The sequence below is a fragment of the Panicum virgatum genome, chromosome 6K, assembly GCF_016808335.1.
Source record: "Panicum virgatum strain AP13 chromosome 6K, P.virgatum_v5, whole genome shotgun sequence".
Taxonomy (NCBI): Eukaryota; Viridiplantae; Streptophyta; class Magnoliopsida; order Poales; family Poaceae; genus Panicum; species Panicum virgatum.
In genome coordinates, this window is record NC_053141.1 from 45,278,978 (window position 1) to 45,300,567 (window position 21,590).

General features: G+C 49.7%; 1 long non-coding RNA gene across 2 annotated transcripts; it reads left to right on the top strand.

Annotated features, from left to right (window-relative positions):
- The first annotated feature begins 618 nt into the window (after positions 1-618).
- On the top strand, positions 619-1,930 carry LOC120712989. 2 transcript variants are annotated; one of them, XR_005691125.1, is made up of 5 exons: positions 619-696; positions 864-1,052; positions 1,195-1,353; positions 1,476-1,549; positions 1,656-1,930. It is a non-coding gene; the product is annotated as an uncharacterized LOC120712989 (long non-coding RNA). The 2 variants fall into 2 exon arrangements; XR_005691126.1 differs by having other exon boundaries at positions 630-769.
- Positions 1,931-21,590: the final 19,660 nt, after the last annotated feature.

The window sequence follows — 21,590 nt, forward strand, 5'->3', positions numbered from 1 at the left end:
CTGGATACTTGCTGGTCTGTAAGGTGTAAGCTGACCCATGGAAGCACGCATTGGTTTATTGAACAATTATATAGTTACTCTGTGACCTTTTACGGTTCCTGTTGCTTATGTGCTGTAAGTTCTAAAACTCTAAAGATCATTTCAATTAATTGTTTCTTTTGGGCAGCATTCCTATGCTTGGAAAAGTCAGATATTGCATTGTTCTGCTCTACACTCACTGTTGCCTATAATGTGCAGTGCAGTTGGGCACAGAACGCGATACATCGATATTGCTGGTTTAGTTAAGGCCGTGTTTAGTTGCCTCCCGTAAATTTTTTGAAAAGGCATATTTCTACATTTGAAGTACTAAATATAGACTAATCACAAAAATAATTACAGAACTCGTCTGTAAATCGCGAGACGAATCTAATGAGCCTAATTAATCCGTCATTATAGGTTATTTACTGTAGCATTACTGTAACAATTTAGCATCTAGTTACAGCCTAATTAGGTTCATTAGATTTGTCTCGCCATTTACAGGCAGCGGTCGCAATGCGTTTTTTATTTCGTCTAGATTTAAGTCTCTATGCAGGTGCCGGAAATTTTTTTGGAATTTTGATTTTTGTAACTAAACACGGCCTAAGACTCTAAGTTGCTGCTGGACATGCTAGAAATTGAGGTTCTGTTTGTGCATGGTGTTTATTGCAGAGAATGGAGGTAGGGTGGTGTATCTCGTAGATATTCAAAAATTGTGTCCTATTACGGGCTCACAACTCCGCCATATAAAGTGGTGTGTACTGTGAGCTTTGTAAACATATTTGGGTGCTGTCATTATGTGTGTCAAAATTTTAACATTTGGGTTGCTTTTGTTGTTTGATGTTCAGGATGCTCTGGAACCTTATATGAGCAGGAGAACAGTTGCACTTCATTGGGGTAAACACCATCGGGATTATGTGGAGGGCTTAAATAAGCAGCTTGCTAGCAGCCCCCTGTATGGATACACTCTGGAGGACCTGATAAAAGAAGCACACAACAATCGCAATCCATTACCAGAATATAATAATGCAGCACAGGTATATTTATTGAAATTTGTTAACATATCCCATTTGCTCCATGTCACTTGTTTTCTTTTCGGGGGCAAAAAAACTGCATGTCATGCTTTCACCAATAGAGGAGAGTTTTTAGAGCTTCAACCTTGTGTCATCTGACATGCAGGTCTGGAATGAACCATCACTTCTTCTGGGAATCAATGCAACCAGAAGGTGGCGGCTTACCATCAGATTGAAAAGGATTTTGGCCCGTTTACTAATTTCAGGGAAGACTTTATTTCCTAAGCCTTACAACTATTGGGGTCTGGTTGGGTTTGGCTTGTCTGTAAGTTTCCTTCCATTATCTTTCATGTAAAGGCAGTATGGATTAACTTGCTGATTTTCTGGTGTGCTATTTCTAAAGCTAATTTCTAAGTTAGGTTATATTCTGCTGAATGTTTGTTGCAGTGAGGAGAAATGAGAGAAAGCTTTCAGTAGTTCATACACGAAATGCCATCTCCCCTCTTGCTTTTGGCGATATTGTATGTTTACTAGACTGCTTTTTCCCTTGGATGTATACGTTGAAATATTTAGAGTAACATTTTCAGTACATACTTTGCAATGACATCCCATATTCTCTTCTTGAAGCCAATTGCCAGCCTAGACTTATGGGAGGTAAGGACATTGACTCCAAGTTTTTAGATCCTACTTTGTGCCATATACTGACATTTGTCCTTTTCTGTTCACCTCTCTTTTTTGTGTACTTGTTCAGCAAATTAGTTCTAAAAAATTTAGCAGAAAACATCTGTGGTGCTTCCTTTGCAACTTTGCAGGATGATAAGCTAATATATATTACAAAGTTTATGGACCATCTCATCTCTTGGGACACTGTCACTCTGCGCATGATGCGTGCTGAGTCTTTTGTGAACCATGGTGAGCCAAATATCCCAGTGGCATAAGGTACAAATACACCATGGTTATCAGGTAAGGATTCAGGACTTTGGAGCAGCCTGGTAATTGTGCAGCTTAATCATGTAACTGGACACATGAAATGAGGGTGTCATTAGTTTCTGCAGTGACGGAAACACTCAACCCAGAACATCCATAGATTATGTAATGCTCTTTCTCATGGAACAACAAGGCTTCATTCAAACATTTGTCTTTTTTTTCTACTTTTAATTAAGGTTTGGTGGTGAGTCATCACAGGGCATAAGCTGCTACTGAACTGAGAACTTGGCAGTCTGAGGCTGTCCTTCTCACATGAGAAACACCAGATTGATATTTATTGACAAGGAACACTTCTATAAAGCACCCTGCTTTGTCATAATAAAACAATAAAACGCCCTACCTTAAGGTAGTTGATGGCTTGATGCGATGTTCTTGCGTCCACTGTATGTCACCATAAATTATTCAGGATACAGCTAGCCTACTTGAGGATTGCGGATGGTCCATTTATTTTCCCTTATGTCACCTCATATAAAAGAAACTACTGTATTTAATATCCCCTATCAAGTTGTTTGGTGTTCAGCTGTTTAAAAGTTTGATCCCTTTGTTTTGATCCACTACACAGGTATCCTGCGAAGATGTCAGGTCAAATCCTGCAGGAGGAAGCAGAGAGTTGGAAAAGTTGCATAAGAGTTGGTTATCTCCCTATTGCCATATACACGATGAACTTAAAGATAAGCTTCTGGGTTTTCACCATTGCCCTTGGGCAGTTGGGCCTTGGCTGCTGCTACAAGGAAGTCAGCATCCAATTTCAAGACATGCAACAAAGCAGCCTTACACACTTGGGAGCATGTAGATTATGGTGTTGGGCTATGGCCAACTTGGGCTTTGAAGCAATGGCACATTCTCTAGGTGGCTATTCTTCGGAACGAGCGCCCAGACTTCTGTTTAAATAGATTCAGCTCTAAGTTGTCAGGACTTAATTGTGACAGCGTTTTGTTGTAGCAGAATGGAACTATGTTCTTGTTTTACTGGTTGAGGAATAGTTTTGGATTGTAAGGAAATCTTTGTGTGTGTTAAACACTGCAAGTGTGAATTTTAGCAGAATGAAGTTGACTTTGTGGATTGGAATTTTTTATTATCGCACGAGACAGTAAACATTGCAAAACTACAGAAATTTTAACAACACAGTAAGTCAATACAGTAAAGATTCTGTTGGAAATTCCTAACAAATGGGAAATTTTAACAACACAGTAAGCCAATACAGAAAGAAATGTATCAAAACCATTGACATTCTCGACAAATTCGGTGCGAATAAAGTGTAATTGAGATTATCCAGCTGACAAAAGCATCTATACTCTTTCCCAGTTGCTCTGTTTCCCTGATGTTAACATTCAGATTGCTCGTCCGGTACCAAACCAATTGGTGGATGCTGTGTTCTGTTCTCACATTGATCATAAAAGGCGAGGTCCACTATTCAAGCTTAGTAGCCTTTCACCAGATTCTCAAATGATGCCTTTGTTAAGTTGCGGAGCTACTTTTGACACTTGAAAGCAGATACACGGGGGGGGGACGATGAGTCCCCACCTGAATCAACTTCCATAGATGCCGGAGAACCGGTGATGGAGAGTGCCGCGCATGGCGCGTTTACATTGCCTTGGTAGGTTGCTCGTGGAGTAAAGTACAACAGAACTTGGGGTAAGTTACATGAAAAAAAACATTTCTCCAGTAGTCGAAATCGCAGTGTAGAGCAGCCGGTAAGCGCCAGCGCCACAGTTCAGTCGCTTCACGACAAGCAGTGAGCAGCCGGTGGAGGTTCGGAGTCATGCCTCGGAAGACCACGTCATGGCAATGATTCCAGAGATGCCAGCAACAAAGGAGAATCATAGTATGCAGCAACCGAGTGGGAGCACCGGCTTGCGCTTCAATTCGCCAAAGGTCATCGACGGGTAGGATGTGGGCTGGGTTCCAGCCAATGTGACGCCAGAAGCATTGGGCAAAAGGGCAGCCTGTTATCAGGTGGTCGGCGATTTTAGTGGAGCGGGTACAGAGCTCACAAGTGTCTGTATCCAGGACGTGTTTCTTCTTCAAGTTGTGGCTGCATTGGATGCGGTTTTGGAGGAGAAGCCAGGCAAAGAACTTGACCTTTGGTGGAGCGTGGTTTTGCCAAACAAAGTTGTAGGAATCACAGACGTTCGGCGAGGAGGTTGCGAGTTTGTAAATCTTGCTGGTGACCAAACGGTTGTCTGAAGATTGCAGGCTGCTCCGGCGAACATCCTCACCATCCTCTGGCTCCCAATCATTCATGGCTAGTTGGACAGCAGCGAGCTCGGAACGCGCTTGGCAGTTGAGCCGTGGCACAAGGTACTGGAGGATCCCGTGGTTAACAGTGTCGCGGACAGAAGCACCATGTTTGGCCACATGACTGTATAGCACAGGGGACCTGGAACATAGGGGCTCCGCACCAAGCCATCGATCTTCCCAGAACGCAGTTGTTGCGCCACATTTGACTGAGACTGAAGTTAGTTGGCGGTAAGCGGGGAGCAGAGTGCGGAGGCCATCCCAGTGAGCGCCTTCAACCTCTCCCTGCAGGGTGTGAAGGTCAACGCATTGGCGCACCCATGCAGCCCACGAAGAGTCACCTGGATGATGGAGGCGGTGTAGGAGCTTCAAGAGTAGGCAAGCATTTTGTATCGAGATCTGCTTCACACCGAGCTCACCGTCTTGTTTGGGGAGACAAACTTTGTCCCAAGCCACAAGGCATTGCGCACCAGTTGCAGTAGCCTATCCAGACCAGAGGAAAGCTCTCCTGCGTTTATCAAAAGCTTCAATTGTGCCGGCAGGGAGAAGCAGGGCAGACATGAGGTATGCTGGCATGCCGTCGAGAACCGAGTTGATTAGGACCAGGCAGCCAGCATGGTTGAGCAGTAGGGCCTTCCAGCCGGAAAGCTGTCGATCAACTTTGGCGATCAGTGGGGCAAAAGCTTGCAGTTTCAGTTTCACATTGGAGAGAGGGAGGCCCAGATACACTTGTGGGAAGGTGGCTTGTTTTCACTGCAAAACTTTCATCAGCCGGCACAGCTTTGATTCTGGAACATGCATGGGGACTGTTGTGCTCTTGTGGTAGTTGATTTTCAGGCCGGTAGCATCTGAGAAGGAATCAAGTATACTCCTTAGGTTGATGACATCTTCAGATGTCCCACGAATCAGGATGAGCGTATCGTCAGCATACTAGAGGACTGGGCATGGGGCGTCGATCAGCGGGTGCCAGACAGAGCCACAATCTTTGATCAAGCATTGCAGCAGGTCAACGACGAGTATGAAGAGGTAGGGCGACAATGCATCGCCCTGCCTAAGCCCACGCTTGCAGTCGATCCATGGCCCAGGGGAACCGTTGATGAGGACGGCTGAGCGCGACGTTTGGAGGATCTCCAGCATCCAGTGTAGCCAGAGTGGGGTGAATCCTCTTGCTTGCATGATCTTCATCAGACTGCACCAATTGACCGAGTCGAAAGCTTTGGCAAAATCTAGCTTGAGCACAATAGTTGGTCGGCGACGGCGGTGGCAACACTGAATAAGCTCAGTGGCGTAGATGAAGTTTTTTGAAATGGACCGTCCACGGATGAAACCCGTTTGGTCCGTATCAACCAAAGCCTGAATTTGATGTTGAAGCCGAGTAGTTAGGATCTTGGTGAGTATCTTGACAGGGCAGTTCTGTAGAGATATTTGGCGGATGTCTCCAGGGGTCGTGGCGCCCTCTTTCTTTGGCAGGAGCACAATGTGAAGCCCGATTGATGCTCTCCAGCTGAGTGGTGCCATCATGGAAAGCCTCCAGGAACCTCATGATGTCGGATTTCACCGTGAGCCAATCAGCTTTGTAGAAACCTGGGCCCAAGCCATCAGGACCCGGGGCGCTGTTTGGATTCATAGCAGCAACAGCAGTCTTGGCTCCCTCTTCGGTGAAAGGGGCAATCAGGGGCGGACCAAGAGTAGCAGGTCGACTGGCATATATTTGTCCGATATCAAAACTCCAGGAAGCATCATTCGTTTCGGCCAGCAAACGGGTGTAATGAGCCGTCAGGGCGGCCATTTTGGCTGCTTGTGTGACATGCCTCATGCTGTCCATGTCAATGACTTGGATGTTGTTCCTGCGCATCCGCTGGGAGGCGCGTGCATGAAAGAAGCTGGTGTTGGCATCTCCCTCTTTGATTGCCCTGAATTTACCCCGCCGCTTCCCATGAGCGGCACGCTGCTGAACAAACAAGGAGAGGCAATCTTGACATAGAGAGCGAAGCAGCCGCTCGCCTGCACACAGTGAACGGTTTTCTTCCAGTAGATCGATTAGCAGAATGAGAAAACGGCAGTTATGGTAGATGGAGGGGGGTTTTGTGTTGTTTTTTCCAAACCTTCGCTACCTGCCGAAAAGCTTTGGCGCGGGCAACCAGGCTGCAAGCGGCATCGTTCCTTGGTTGAGAAGATGACCAGGCCGGCAAGGTTGTGGCAAGGAAGAGAGGGTGTTTAAGCCAGGCATTCTCGAAGCGAGATATATTTGGTTTGGGGATGTCAGTGGAGAGTGTAGCAAGAAGCGGCACGTGATCTGACATGGAGCGGATGCGTGAGGTCAGCATACTGTTGGGGAACATGGAGCTGAACTCAGTGTTGAAGAGAGCACGATCCAGGCGGGCGAGGGTGGGGATTTGGCGCTTGTTGCTCCATGTGAACAGGCGATCTAGGAGCGGGAGCTCAAGCAGGGCCAGGGAGTTGATGCAGGCGTTGAAGGAGTCAGCAAGTGTTTGGCTGAAGAGGGTGTTGTTCTTGTCGGAAGTAGCTCGCAACAGGTTGAAGTCGCCGATGAGGAGCCAGGCTCCGATTACATTTGAAGATAGATCACGGAGTTCATGAAGGAAAGCATCTGTGAATGCGTGGTCAGCAGGGGCGTAGACATTGGTTAGGGAAAAGGATAGTTCTGAGGAGGTGGAGGCAAGGGAGATGGTGAGGGAGTATTGGCGGGCGATGTAGCTCTGTTGTTTGAAGAGGTTGGCGTTCCACGCAGTGATGAGACCACCGCGCGAGCCGACTGCAGGGATGGCCATGTGAGCGTCGAGGTAGCTGGGGAGGAAAGGTGGATGATGCAGGGGAGGGAGGTCGCGAATTTTAGTCTCTTGTAGACAAACGATGTGAGGAGAGGAGAAGGAGATTGCATCTCTAATGTCAATGCATTTGGGGGAGGAACCAAGGCCACGGACATTCCAGCAGAAAATCAAATAATTAAGGCGTTTAACATTCATTGAAAGAGAGATTACAACATGACAAAGAGGAGAAACATGGGTGGGTACAGACTGAAGGAAAAAAGAGACAACAACAGACACAGACACAGACTGATGCCAGGGATGCCTCAAGCTAGGGGAACGGCAACTGATAACTCGCGGCCGGCCCATCCGGCACGCAGGGGAGGCGAGGATGACGTCGTTCATGGGGGTGGCGCAGCTCCACCGACCGCGGCGATAGCAGACTGGTCAGCGCAGCTCAGTCCAGCCGCCTTGGCGAGACGGCGGAGGTCGAGAGCGCCGAGGGGGTTCTTGCGTTTGAGGATCTTGCGGCCAGTCACGTGCTTCTGCAGAGCTGGGGAGCAGGCGGCAAGGCACTCACGGAGAGCCTTGCGTTGCACGGCTTTACCGGTGACATCGACGAACAAACCTTTGTCGAGGTTTGCCAGGCGAGAGCTGTTGCGAGTGGGCAGGGCAGTGGTGGAGGAGCGCGGGCGGCGACCACGGCCGCGGCGTTTCAGGGCAAACACGGGAGAGGGGCGGCGGGTGTAGCAGGGGAGGGTGGCGGCGGCGGTGGGGTGTGGTCGGGCGAAGGTGGGTGCCATGGCAGAGCGAGAGGGGTGGGGAGTGGTGGGCTGTGGATGACGGCGAGGCGTGCAGGCGGGGGTAGGAGGGTGATACCGTGAGTGAACAACGGTAGTGAATGTTAGATGGTGAAACAAGGTGGACAGATACAGAATGAGCGATCAGCCAGCTGAAGTTTCAGGCCATGTAACTGAAACTGAACTCTGAAACTGAATCGGATTCTACCAATGCGTAGATGCATCCCTTCTCCTCATGGCCCCTCTGCACAGGGTCCGTGCATGGTGCGCCGCCGCCGCATCACCACGGCGTGCTTCCTCGACGTCATTCGAGCGCCGTGTGGAGGCGCACGCGTTCAAGACGAGGCACGGGAGGAAGCTACTGCCCGGCGGCGGCGGCGCTCGAGGGGATGGCCGCGCCCGGCGCCAGCGGCCTGCCCACGGCGTGGAATCGAATGGTGTCACCGGCGGCGCCGCGCAGGTGCCGGTGCCGGCGTGGTGCTCGCGGATGCCGCTGGCAGCGCTTCGTCGAAGGGGACGGTGGCAGGCAGCACCCGCGCCAGGCAAAGCGGAGAGGGCCTCGCTCCCTTTCCGCCCCGATCTCGGCCGCACATACTCGATCCAACGTTCGTGAGAGGCCCAGGGGTGGACGGTAGGGGCGGTAAATGAAATACCGTCCACCCTGCGGCCCGACCCGGCCGCGCCATAGGCAACATGGCCACCCCGCGCCGCCGTCCAGGTCTCCGCCGCCCTGTTTCCCGAGTCCAGAATTGTTGGCGACGTGTTCCAGCTTGCCACAGACAAGGTGCCGTCGTCGGCTGTCTTCATCGTATCGATCACTGGGTCGGTGGCGGACTAGGTTCGCTGAGGGCGTGCCGGCTGGACGGCCATGCCCAGCGTGGTGGCGTGCGGTGGATCTTGAGAGCGCGGCGGCACGGCACGGCAGGAATAGAGCCACGCCTCCACGGAGAACACGGCATCGCTGTCTGTCGAGGAACCAAGCTCGGTGCCTCCTCTCCGCCCACGGATGAGGTCCAGCCGTCCAGGCCGTAGACGGCGGCGGCGCAGCCAGAGCGTCTCCGCCGGCGAGGTACCTAACCTGCCTGCTATCGATGATCGATCACACTTCGTGCAAGCTGCGGCCGCGCGATTGACCGGCAAGCTTGTTGTTGTTGGATTCAACTAGTCGTTCGCGTCGCCGTTATTTGTTCAGGCCGCGGACGCTTTGCTGGATTCAGAATTCTGATGAACATGTGCTGAACTACTAGCTCTCGATCAGAACCCCTGCAGTTCCCTAGCTCTGAAATCCGGTAGCCAAACTGACTGCACGGCTGAACAAAACGGCGAAAGGAGAAGGGTGTCGTCTAGCTCACCAGGCGTAGAGGCAGCCCTTCTCCTCGCGGCGCTTCTGGCAGTGGTCGTAGTAGGACATGTTCTGCGGCGGCGGCGCGTTGTACATTCTCGCTCGCTTCTCGCCGTCGTCCTCCTCTCTGCGGCCGCAGGCGAACCACTAGCTAGCTAACCGATCTCTCTGCTGCTGCTGCTACTTCTACTTGGGCTCTCTTCTACCTTGTGCAGAGCAATGGATGCAGATGGGCTCGTATTTATAGAACAAACGAAGGAGAGGGCACAATTTGTCAATGCCAAGGGTCTCACCTAGGAAGCACCCTTGCATCGATCACATGTACTAGACCGGAAAAAAAAACGGAAATTGGTGGAGGTGGTTTAATTTTTGCATGCATCCATGACTTTTTTGTTCTTTGGAGCAGCATGCATCCCTGACTTAGTTTCCTTCGCATCCAAGGTTTGTACCCCACGGCCATTGGAACCAGATCCTCTAACATAGTTGAAACTACCTCTTTTTTTTTGAGACAAAAGAAGAAATATATTAGATCATAGCCGAGTACATCATCATCAGTTTACAAGCACGCTGGAATACAACCTGATCATCTAAAAGTCTTGTATAGTCTAAAAACTCAACTCCAGATCTAACCACAACAAAACGGAGAAGAGACCGGAGAAAATTATTCCATGACGGCGGCATCATCTCCACCTTGATGTCACCACCCGGAAAACCAAATCTCCATGTCGTTAAATCGATGAAGTTGTTGACGTCGGTGTCGCCCTCATCTTCAACAGATCCGCCATGGAGAAGACGAATCTACCCTGCCCCCTTGCCGTCACCGGAGAGGAGGAGGAGGAAATAAATATCCAATACCAAGAGATTTGGCATGGAGAGACTCTAAACCTAGAACATTTTAACTTTAGATGACTCGATCTACTGGAAAAACTAGGAAAAAACGATGGATCCACTCCCTTCGGCCTCCGGCAAGACGCCGAAGGGGAAGGGAGGGGGACCAAGCGGTGTTGGAGGCAGGAGACGCCGGCGGCGGTGCTAGGGCTCCGAGCGTGGGGAGAGGCGGGGGCTCATGCGTCGCGGCTTTTTAGTTGAAACTACCTCCGAGGGACGTAAAACACACATCTCTGTTCATTTCACATCCGACGGCAACATCCATGAAGAGTAGAATTCGTGGCATTGCCTAATAGTTGAGGTTCAGTGTACTTGGTTTGGCTCATTTGCAGACCTCTCGCCCCATCGCCATGGCTGTCGGCTACCGGCGCCTGCGCTAGTGGAGCAGTGTGACAGAACCGCCAAATTAAAACTCTAATTAAGCGTGATGGTCGTCATTTGAACACATCGGGCTCATTAGCTTAACGTCTTAATTTGGCGATCCTTTCTCAACCCACGTCCCGATCGAAACATCACCGATAGTCCCACGCGAAGGTGGGCGCAGATGGTACAAGCACGACACATATTTGAACATACAACAAATGTACATAAGACTTTACCTTAAGTTTTACAAAGCAAGTTTGAATAAATACATAATTTACAAACTTTGCATTACTGAAATCCGGGTTCAACTAGAGGAAAGTGCCTACAACTACCAAAAGTGTGCCCTAGGGAGATCCCTATCTAGACATCTGGCTCCACAACCTCCCATCCCTCTGCATCACGGCGGATGAACTTGGCGCAGCAGATACAGAAGTCTATGTCTGCGTGCCCTGAAATAATTGTGGCAAAAAACCCTGAGTATACTAATACTCAGCAAGGCTTACCCGACCAGTGGGTATAACTTAACCCACATATCTAGATATGCAAGACTTTTGGCTGGTGGTTATCTTACAGAAAACAGTTACTAAAGTAATTCCTCACTTTTCTTATTTTAGCCCAAGTTCTATATAGATTAACAAAGTCTAATATTTGCATAACCAAATCTAGAGCAAACATAGCGGAACAATAAGTAATAATTCATGTGTTCATCAACATAAGTATAACCATCTTTTCATCACAATCCTACGCTGCGACGCAGTGACCAAGGTGCTCATATCCGAGAGCGACTGACGGCAAATCGATTCGATTTAACCTTGCAAGGTGGACCTAACCAACACAGCACGTGTATGCCCCGTCGGACCACACGCACCAACCATTCCCCTCCCCGCCTCGAACTACAGAACCGCCCCACCTGCATATAGTCAGCCGAGCCCTACGAGAGACCACCAAAAGTAAACTCATGCATCCCAATTCTCCGCGGCCACTTGACTCGCCCTAAGGGGTGGGTAGAAGTTATGTACTTCCGAAGCAAGGCAGTACTCGGCTTACCGGTTTCGACTACCTCCTACTTCCGGTATGCGGTTAGTACAGTTCAAACATGATCAGCAGGGCCAACAACGGCTCGGTCCTTAACCGACACAGGCGGAACTACACCTCTCCCGCCCGGTCTCAGATTCTATTCTTTCTTTCATTTCAAGACTTTCATCCATAAATTAGTAACTCATATCTGGAACATAAAGCTATCCTATATCTCGCGAGTAACCAAGAATTACTCGACTTCTACCGAACCCTATCTAGCATAGCATTTCTACCGTCCTATACATACTAGTACAACTCAAGGACACCTAGGGTTCATGCAACTAGGGTTTCAAACAACTCATAAACGTAATGCATAAGTAATAAATACATATATATGTGTCATAATTTAAAATTAATAGGATGTGCACCGGGGCTTGCCTTCGGGCTGCTGCACAGAGCTGGGGTCAGACGGGCCTTGGGCCGGGTGCTCACACCTCTCCTCCTGGGCTTGTACCGGCTGCTCCTACGGTGCCGCAATCACCTCAAATACGGCGCCCTCAACTGCGGATGCTACACGTATGCAATATAAAGTAAATGAGTGCAGCCCAAAGAGGTAACTATTTTACTTGAACTGGAATACCTTGCGGACTGTACGCGCCCAAGAGGCGGACTGTCCGCGCCCAAGAGGCGGACCGTCCGCCGTATCATTCTACCGACCCACCAGAGACAACAACGTCTCTGGAACAATTTCTAATCCTACCTGCGGACTGTCCGGCCCCCCTTGGCGGACCGTCCGCAGTTCACGTATTCAATCCACCAGAGACGACAACGTCTCTGGACAAAATCCTAGACTCTACTGCGGACTGTCCGCGCCCAAGTGGCGGACCGTCTGCAGTTCAATCCTGCGCACCCCCACCAGAGACATCGTCTCTGGACAAACTTCAAGTTCAACAGCGGACCGTCCGCTCCCCTATAGCGGACTGTCTGCAGTCGATTCTGCTAACCCACCAGAGACAACATCGTCTCTGGACGAAACCTAATCTGACCGGCGGACTGTCCGCGCCTCCCAGGCAGACCGTCCGTGATACCTAGCTTCTGACCCGCGTCGCCGGTTGCAGAAAGTGCGGCGGCAACGGCGGCGGCCGTTCACCGGCGGCGGCGACGCACCACGGAAGGGAAAAATGACTGGGGAGCACAAGGAACTCACCACGAATCCATTCCCGCGGTCGGTTCGAGCGGAGGACAACCGGAGAAGCGGATCGACGCGGAGCAAAGCTTCAAGCACCTCCAATGGCAACCGGCGTTGGCGAGGGATGATTCCGGCCGTAAGAAGCCGGTCTAGGGGTTGGGGAAGTTGGAGGAGGTGCCGAGGAAGGTTCCCGCGCGAGGAATCGAGGTTTGGTGGCCGGAGGAGGCAGATCGATGGAAGGGGGCGACGACGGCGCGAGCGCTCGTGCTCCCCTCGGCTCTGGACAGAGTGAGGAGGAAGAGAGGAATGACAAGTGGGTCCCACGACCATCCAGATAAATATCTGGGTGTTGCCTGGCGGTCCGCCGATCCCGCGCGAACTGTCCGCGAGGCAAGTGTTACAAGCGGATCCCCTAGAAAGACCCCTTCATCGCCGCTCTCATCCTCCCCATCCCTCGTCCCTTCTTCCTCCCCCCAAAGCCCAAGCAGCAGCCCCGCTAGCTCAAGCATGGAGGTCGAGGTTGACGATTGATGGCTTCCACAACTCTTGTATTGAGGCCATCGTCGTCGACTTCATTCGTGGCCGCGCTCAGCCCTGGTGACCGCTGCTGCCGAGTACGCTTCAAACCAGAATTTCAGAAGTGTCTGCATCCAAACAAAGACTTTCAGATAGAAAGATAAATTTTCTTCAATTCTTTGGTGCTTTGATGCTTGTGTTGGTGTACAATCACACATTACAATTCCAATTCACATCAGTTACAGACTGAATTTAACATGCAGTCACATGATTCACTTAAATGCACTATAAATTCACATCAATTACAATCTCCAATGTGGCATTCGGCATGAGTTACCGCTGGTTTCTGCACAACTCAATTGAACAACACAATTACGCCAAACAGCAGAGCAATGCAGTCCATCGAGATGGCTCGATGGGCGCGGTCTCTCACCAGCGCTCGCTCCTCGTCCTCCATGGCTCGGCGGCGGCGCGGACTCACATCAATTTATTCAATGGAAGTTTATTCAGGTGGGGATTGTCATCCCCTGGTGACTTGTCAAAAAAAAAGCAAAGAAAGAGATGCACTGCATGTATATATAGTCCAGGTTTTTCAGCTCACATTTTCACCTAACGTGACCCTGTATTATTTTTCATCTTATGATGTCATTAATTTGCTCCATTTCTGCCAAAAGACCATGCATGGGGCCTTTTTGTGCCTGGAGGATCCTCTGCAGTACTGCTCTCTGCAGTTGAGTCACTGACGCGTGGGTCCAGCCCCACACGTCATTGAGGGGGCAGTACTGCAGAGGAGTTGCTTCCCTTTTGTGAAGGTTGGGTTTCAGTATCGTTGAATCCTCAGTGGTATTTCTTTGGCCTGAAGATCTTCCTGATCAGGTCTGCATTCGTCGTATGCAGTCTCCAGCTTTCAGTTCACATTCTATTTTCACCTAACCTTCTTTCAGTTCACATTCTATTTTCACCTAACCTTGTATGCTCATCAAGTCATGATGTCTCTGCTATACCTCTGTCCTTGTCAAGATAATGGGAGACTCTGAAAGAGTTCTTTTACAGTACTTGGAAACACTTCGCAATGCTTCCCAACACCTATGCAAAATAACTATTTTGGTTGATTTAATTCATCAAAGGGCAGTATGGTCATTTTATATTAAAAAAAACCCAACCCCCACCCCCGCGCGCCCTGTATGCGCGGTCGCCGCTCGATCCCCTGGGACTCCATCATTTTTGTCGTTTTTTTGGACAAAAAAAAGGTTAATAATAATATAATAAATAAGATATCGTGGCTAAGGACTGGCATAGTGGTATGGTCACTTTTCATGGAAGAGCCACTTCCTGTGTTCGAGTCTCTCTGTGTCATCTATTTATTTTCATTTTTTTTGCAATAGTGATTGATCAACTAATAAAAATAATCCTCCATATATTTATTTCTTTATATGCAATATATATTTTTATTTCTTGTTACGCAATAGTGATTGTTCAACTAATAAAAATAGCATGGATGAGCGCTGCCGCCGGAATGCCGGATCACCAGTTCGCCACGGTGTGCTTCCACGACGCCATTGGTGCGGCGAGTGGAGAGGCGCAGGTTCGAAACGAGGCATGGGAGGAAGCTACTGCTCGGCGGCGAGCGCGAGGTGACGGCCGCCCCAGGCGCTGCCGGCCTGCCCACGGCGTGGAAGCGAAATGACGTCTTCGGTGTTGATCGTGCAGGTGCCATTGCCCGCCGGCGCGCTTCTCGCGGATGCTGGCAGCAGCAGCGTCCGCCGCCACGCCGCGTCGTCCCTCGTCGCGGCAGCCGGTGCAGCGGCTCGACGCCGGCACGGGTGCCGACTGCAGCGAGCTACGTCCAAGTGGACGGCGCCAGGCAAGGCGGAGAGGGTCTCGCACCCTTTCCACTCCGATCTCGGCCGCATATACTCGATCCAACGCCCGGACGGTAGTCGAAGTACCGTCCACCCCGGGGGTCTCGACCGGGCCACCCCGCGGCGCCGTCAAGGTTCGGTCGTCGATTAGTTCCATCACATCGACGCGGCGGACGCCGGCGGCGAACGCCGCTCGATCTACGGGCGGCTGCTCTGGCAGCTGGGTGTGTGTACTAGTGGACGCGCATTCGACGGCCGGGCTGCAGGAGTGGCGGCCTGGGCCTCAAGAGGGCGGCGGCATGGCACACGGCAGCGTGACGCGCGGCGAGGCCGGTGGCGCACGGCTACCGGTGCTTGGTGACGCGCGCGAGAGGACTTTGGGGAGGGGTACGGCCGGGCCGGAGCAGTGTCTGTTGCGCAACCAGAGCACGGCGGGTAGCTCTGTCGATGAGGAAGGAACAAGCTAGCTCGGTGCTGCGTCCGTGCTCTTCAGATACGGAATAGTTGACTGAAGAATGGACAGCGTGTTTCTAAATCGAAACTACAGCAAATTGTTGTCCAGATGGTAACTTAGCAAGTTCAGAAGTAGCGAGTTGTTGCTTCAGAAATGCAATACTGCAAATTGACAACTTGAGAGATCGGGATGTTCAGAGTTTCAGGTATGGTTAAGACTGAGGGTGACAGTATGTTTGAAAACTTTTGGATCAAAATGCCGCGTTTCCATGAGGTGGTTGCAGCGGCTTGGAACGACACTTCTCTGCATCATGAGCCATTCCATAAGCTCTACCATAAGCTCCAAGCAACGGCCAAGGCACTTCGTGTTTGGAGCAAGCAGCTCATCCCCGACGCCAAACTCCAATTGCACATGGCCCTTGAAGTGATCCTAAGATTGGATGAGGCGCAGGAGTACAGACAGCTTTCGCCGGAGGAGCAAACCTTCCGTAAAAGTCTCAAGCTAAGAGTACAGGGGCTGGCGGTCATCGGGCGCGCCTGTCGAAGTCAAGTAGCCCGACTGAGGGATTTAAAATTGGGGGACGCCAACACGAAATTTTTCCACCGCAGAATCAATGCGCGCAAGAGAAAGAACTTCATCCAGCGACTCAAGAAAAGAGACGCATGGTGGGTAACTACACATGAGGAAAAAGCTGCTAAGATTCAGTCCCACTTCGTGGAGACAATGCAACGCCCACCAGCCCGGCATACTGACTTCAATTGGGACCTCATAGGTATTCAACAACATGACCTGAGGGTGCTAGATGATCCTTTCAGTGAACAAGAAATCAAGTACGCCATCGACCAAATGGCGGGGGACAAAGCGCCGGGGCCGGACGGCTTCACTAGTGCTTTTCTAAAAGCTTGTTGGGGCATCATCAAGAATGATATTTTGGAAGCGGCTAATGCTTTTTATTGCCTCAGGTCATCTAGTCTGCAGCTAATTAACTCGGCCAACATAATTCTCATCCCCAAAAAAGATGGCGCCGACACAGTAGGAGACTTCCGGCCAATAAGTCTAATCCACTCCTTTGTCAAAGTCATAACTAAAGCTCTTGCGCTGAGGCTACAGAAATACATGCCCTCCATCGTGTCGCAGTGCCAAAGTGCATTTATCAAAACAAGAAGCATACATGACAATTTCATGGCGGTGAGGACAGCAGCACGGCGGTATCACAGGAACAAGACCCCCGCTTTATTCCTTAAACTCGACATCACTAAAGCATTCGACTCGGTTAGATGGGAGTATCTTCTTAATCTTCTCCAGCGACTAGGTTTCCCGCAGCGCTGGAGAGATTGGATTGCGGCACTACTATCCACCTCCACCTCACGTGTTTTCCTTAACGGGGTGCCCAATCCGCCGATTCGCCATGGGAGAGGTCTACAGCAAGGCGACACCTTATCGCCGCTGCTATTTGTCCTTGCAATTGACCCGTTGCAGAGAATTCTGGATTTGGCAACCGAGATGGGTGCTCTTACCAAACTGAGAGGTAAAGGCCCGCACTTGCGAATCTCCATGTATGCAGATGATGTTGCCCTCTTCGTTGCTCCGTCTCAGGAGAAGGTCCGCACATTGGCCAGTATTCTCAGCTCCTTTGGTGAAGTGACAGGGCTCAAAACAAATTTCAAAAAATCAATTGTCATCCCCATCCAATGCCAAGGTATTGATCTCAGTTCAGTACTCAATGGCCTCGCGGTGAAAAGAGCAAGTTTTCCGATTAGATATCTTGGGCTGCCGTTGTCAACGACAAGACTGCAAAATGTCAATTTCCAACCTGTGGTGGACAAAATGACAGGCAAGCTGAATGTGTGGAATGGTCGCAATGTGACTATGGCAAGGCGGCTAACACTTGTGAAGTCGGTTCTGACCTCACAGGTAATACATCTACTTTCGGCCCTGCGTGTACCAAAAGGAATCCTCAAGCTGATTGACAACAAGCGGAAGCAATTCCTGTGGGCGGGCAATGAGGTTCTGACAGGAGGAAAATGCAAAGTTAATTGGATTAGAGCGGCAAGATCAAAGAAAGGGGGAGGTCTGGGTATCCTTCACTTGGGCAAGTTCTCAAGAGTCTTGAGACTGCGTTGGCTCTGGAAGCTATGTAAGAAGGAAAATGGCCAATGGTTGGACTCTGTAGCACCATGCAAGAACAAAGACAAACAATTTTTTGCGGCAGCAACGACTATCACGGTGGGCAACGGTGACAGCATTCCCTTCTGGGATAGTGCATGGCTTCAGGGCCGTGGAGCGAGGGACATTGCACCAACAGTATATAACATCTCAAGAAGAAAGAACAGAAGTCTACGAGCTGCACTTTTGAACAGCAACTGGGTACGTGACCTTGATTTACATAATGCACATTTCTCAACGGTTCATTTCAGTGAATATTGCGAGCTCTGGCTTCAAGTTAGCCAAATAAGACTACACCAAGATACCCCAGACAACATTACTTGGAAATTCACTGCAGATGGTACTTTCAAGACTAAGTCAGCGTATGAGGCCCAATTCATAGGATCGTCCTCCACCAGCTTTGTAGATTTCATCTGGAAGATTTGGGCGCCGCCGAAATGCAAAATGTTTAGTTGGCTGGCCATTCAAAACAGGATATGGACGGCCGATCGTCTAGCAACAAGGGGATGGCCACATAATAGTAGCTGTGTTTTATGCCGCGTAACACAAGAGACGGGGATCCATCTCTTTGCAGATTGCCGCTTTGCGAAGAGAATTTGGGACGCCATTGGCAGCTGGGCTAGAGTTGAGGGACTAAGATCGACAATTGGGCAGCATTTTCATTCTGTGGAGGACTGGTGGACCATGCTAGCGCGGCTGACATCGAACGATGCAAAAGGTTTACGCAGCCTCATCATGTTGGTGATTTGGGAGATTTGGCTGGAACACAATGCAAGAATTTTCAGGCACAAGGAAGTGCCATGTCCGATGGTATCTCAAGGATTAAGGACCAAGCGAGTAACTGGATGGCGGTGGGCGCCAAACACTTGACTGCGCTCTTGGTTTAACGGGAGTATGCTTTGTTTTTGTTTCTCCTGTTTTAGCCGGCCGGTTTTCTTTCTTTTGCGAAGACCTGTGCTCGAGCTTGTACAGTGCTAACTCTTTTGTTCTTGCCCGTCGGGCACCCTTCTTTTTAATATAGTGGGCAGCTCTCCTGCCGGTTCGTTTCAAAAAAAAATAGTATGTCTGAAAGGGGAGTGAATTCCAACTAAATATTTTCAAGATATGATAGTAAATCGAAATCGCCGCCATCATATCATTGTTCAGATCACTAATTTCTTAGCAAGTTCAGAGGGAGTAGTTGCTTCAGAAATGCAGTTCAGCAGCAAGTTCAGGAGGATTAAAATCTGTTGATGCTGCTCAAAAAATAAATGCCTGGCATTGCTGTCCTATTCTAGTCTCAGCCTGCTCCTGCCTGACCATCAAGGTCCTCACTTCGCACATTCACTGGCTGACAGTTTTGTTTAATCAAATGAATTTGACGGGGTTTTGGAATGTTTTATTTTTACATGAGAAGGGGTTTTGGAATGATCATCTGAAGTGCAAGGTGCATATATATTTTGATACCTGCCCTGCCATGCCCCCATGCTATTGTTTTCCGGGAAAATAGTCGTACATGCAGAAAAATTCAAAGGAATTTGCTATGGTTTAAAAGGAATCATTTTCGAGATTCAAGTATGGATACCCATCGCCCGGTCTCTTCGCTCACGACGCATCCAATCTATTGTGTATATCATGCAAAAAGTATATATATTTTTTTGCAAACACAGGCCTGGTTTAGATGCAAAATTCAAAATTTCAAAACTATCACATCGAATGTGTGCGGCACATGCATGGAATATTAAATCTATACGAAATAAAAAAACTAATTGCATAGTTTGCTTATAAATTACGAGACAAATCTAATGAGCCTAATTAGACCATGATTAGACAATAAAATGCTATAGTAAACTTACAGTAAACATGTGCTAATGACAGATTTATTAGTCTTAATAAATTCGTCTCATAGTTACAAGAGTTCTGTAATTAATTTTGTGATTAGCTTATGTTTAATACTTCAACTATGAAAAATTTACTTTCAAAAACTTTACACAAAGCCACTAAACAAGGCCTGGTATGTAACACTGGATGAGACTCGAGTGGAGATATGATCTGACACGTCGACGACGCAAGGCTCCTGAACTGAGATGCAGAAATAGATAATGCCTGCAGGATGAGTAGGACCATGCTAGTATCCAATCAAGGAATATCTTGGGCCCATCTTGCATTGTCACTGAATGTGCAGAAAGCAAAGCAGATTATATTGGGGATATAGGCCTATACACTTTATTTTTAGTCAAAATATACATTTTTTTAATATCACGGAAAAGAAATGAAGATACAGAAGCCTCGAAATTTGGAAAGGAAATCACCAGTCGAAACCATTATTCATTCGTTGATCCATTGGTGAGTGGACGCAGTAGCATGCAGGAAGAGTGTCCATCAGTGTCAGCTAGGCTAGCAAGAACATGCATGACCTATTGGCCTCTAGCAGCTAGTAGCTTGGTGCAGCGTCACTCGCCGCAAACAGTAGAGCATGGCCGTGTGAGCCCCGCCGACCCAGCAAGTGAAGGCCCAAGGCGTTCGTCAAGGCCCACAAGACCCAGCACTCGTGTGAACGGCCCGGAATGGTTGGTATAGGCGCTTGCACGCACGCTCGGGCAGGGCCTATGTAAGAGAGGATAAATACACTACTTGATGTGAGGAGAGGGTATGATGTAACAAACTAAGAACTTGCTCCAAGCAAGCTGTCCTCTGCCTGATGGATACGATTCTATCCTCGTGATCCCCAATTTCTTGCTTCCCTTTCCGATTCCGTTCTTCCTCCTGCCCCCGTTACCTTGCTGTAGTTAACAGGCCGCTGCAGCATACTGGGAGCTGATGACTGATCCATCGTTGGTTGGTTGCAACCATGGTTTTAAATCGCCGGCTACGGCATTTAGCGGCAAGATCACCGATACGGCGTTTAGCGGGCTATAGCCAGCATTTAGCGGGCTATAGCTGGCTTTAGCGGGCTAAATGCCATAGCGGTTGTCCTTCCTACAGGCTATATCCGTCTTTAGCGGAAGCTATAGCCGGCTATTTAGAACTCTGGTTGCAACCGATGCTTGTGTACGTATATGTCAATTCAGAAAAGCTGCATGCTCTCTGAAGTCTGAACCGAGGAACAAGCAGATTGGATACATGATTAATTAGTACAAATGTAGCATGATGAATGGACTCAATGGAGCCATTCCGTCGAAACTGCCATGATGCTCTTCCATCTACCAAATACCCCGGCGAAGTGTATAAGTGAATTGCTCATTGAATTGTCTTAGTATGAGCCGAGAAGAACGCATCATCTTGCTCAATCTACTGCTGACTGACCGAGCTACTTGAGGCACTGCACAAACTCTCTCCCCTCAAATTCAGATTGATCACCATGGTCCACGGAGAACACAAAACAGCGCCTGGATCCCTGTATAGTCGCGGCTGAATCGTTTGTGCTCCTGCGATGCCCACCGAGCACCAGCAAGACGATGCTCACCGATTAGTCTCCTTACCCGTCGCTTCCTTCTAGTGTCTGCCAGCTTCCGGAGACGGAATCCATCCTATTCGCCGATCTTGGGGCAACTACGCCTTTCCGGGCAGCGTCACGGCTAGCTCATGGGAGCTTTGCCCAGGAACGCTGCAGCCTGCAGCAGCACGTCGTCGAGGGGGACAGAACGCCGCGCGGGGAAGACGAAGAGGACGTTCTCTGCCTACAGTTACCCACGTCGATCTCGACCTCACAACTGCAATCGGACGGCTGCGAGAGGCCCAAGGGGTGGACGGTATTTCATTTACCGTCCACCCCGGGACGGTAAGCGAAACACCGTCCGCCTCTTGTTCGAGCCGGACAGCGCCATCGACGGCAGCCGCGCTGTCGTGGCCTCCATCGCCAGCTCTCTAGGCTCTAGACGGTGGGAGGACGTGTTCCGGAGCGCCAGGGAGGTGGCGGCGTCAACGCTAGGCGGCGAGGATGAGCCAGTACGACGCCAGCGTTCTGCGTGCGCCCCCCCCCGAGATCACCGC